The sequence below is a fragment of the Oxyura jamaicensis genome, chromosome 1 (assembly GCF_011077185.1).
Source record: "Oxyura jamaicensis isolate SHBP4307 breed ruddy duck chromosome 1, BPBGC_Ojam_1.0, whole genome shotgun sequence".
Lineage (NCBI taxonomy): Eukaryota > Metazoa > Chordata > Aves > Anseriformes > Anatidae > Oxyura > Oxyura jamaicensis.
In genome coordinates, this window is record NC_048893.1 from 7,808,888 (window position 1) to 7,810,333 (window position 1,446).

Consider the following 1,446-nt stretch of genomic DNA (forward strand, 5'->3'; position numbering starts at 1 on the left):
GTTCAGAGCTGTGAGATCAGGACCTCAAGGTCCCATAATGCTGGCCTACCTCACCCAGGAGTGTTATCTGGAGGGGTGTTGTCAGGTTCTGGACCACAAAGTGGTAGGCATCATGCAAAGAAATGCAGCTCTCCAACCACACAAAATGGTTTTATCTTATTCATGCTGTCTATCAGGCTTATCCCATATTTGAATCATTAACCAGATATTTCTGGAAGATTGCTAACTGACGTAATCCAAATGACCATCAAGGTGTATGCAGAAAATGAGACAGCATGTGTAGCTATGGGACAGTGCTTGAATCTATTTGGTTTATTAAAATATATATACCTCCACAGACCAAGGAAGCAATGTTCCCTTTTTAGTTTCATGGTAAAACATAATAACTGAAGCAAACTCACAGAATGGCCTTTCAAATCAGTGCTATTTTGATGGGGGAAAGTCAATTGGTTCAATCAAACCGCAGTGAGGTTGATTTTATTTGGGTTTCTTTCTTGTCTAATGCCAAGCTAGGGAGGACAGGGAAAAAGGGAAAGCAGACGCAAGATTAAAAAAAAAAAAAAAAAAAAAAAAAAAAAAAAAAAAGTATTTAATCTTCAGAAAGGATCAAATGAAAAATGATCAAATGAAATTTGATATATATAATATCAATATAGATATATATAATGATTAACCATCTGATATGTTGAAGTACTCAGTTCTGAAGCTCTCCAGAAACTCACAGAACATTGCAGAGGAGCCTCTGGGGTGTTTGTGGTGGTGATGACACTCCTGTTATTTGTAGTGGTCCTTGTTTGACCACAACTCTGATAGTTTTCTGGAAGCCTACTTGAGCAAATCACAAGAACTTTTTGCACCCTCTGCACCTGTTGTGTTAGTTATAAGTGGTAAAAGTCAATCTGCAGTATAAATCAGCTCAGTGCATTTAATAACAGATAGGGAAATTCCCAGAAACAGACCAGCTCTATTACTGTCACAGTCTTCCACCATGTTGATGTTACTTCCTGATAGTTTCATACAGGATAGTTTCATACTTCCTGATAGTTTCATACTTCCTGAGTTTCATACATATTCACTTGCTCTGCTTCCTTTTTTTTTTTTTTGGTTCTGTTCAACAGTCAGTGGTTACATTAGGACTTGAGAACACAAAATGGAGTGGAAGAGATGGGGAAAAACAGACTCTCATAAGCAATTAAGCTCCTTCGGAACAGCAGAAAGAAAAAGAAAAAGTTCTGAGCTCCAACCTCTTGTACAGACTTGTTGAGTTTCCTCCTTTGCACATGAGATCCATAGATCCATATAATTTCTGTCCCCTGTGTAAAGAAAAATCTCATGCATTCATACAGTGCATACTAATGTTAATCCTCCTCTGCAAGCCCATATGTTAGATATAGTTGAGGGTTTTTTGGTTTTTCATTCCTTAACCTTCTGCATACTTGATGCTGG

General features: G+C 37.8%; 1 long non-coding RNA gene across 1 annotated transcript; it reads left to right on the plus strand.

Moving 5' to 3' along the window:
- Window positions 1-884: 884 nt before the first annotated feature.
- LOC118160740 lies at window positions 885-1,230 on the plus strand. Its single transcript, XR_004747651.1, has 2 exons — window positions 885-1,010; window positions 1,061-1,230. It is a non-coding gene; the product is annotated as an uncharacterized LOC118160740 (long non-coding RNA).
- Window positions 1,231-1,446: the final 216 nt, after the last annotated feature.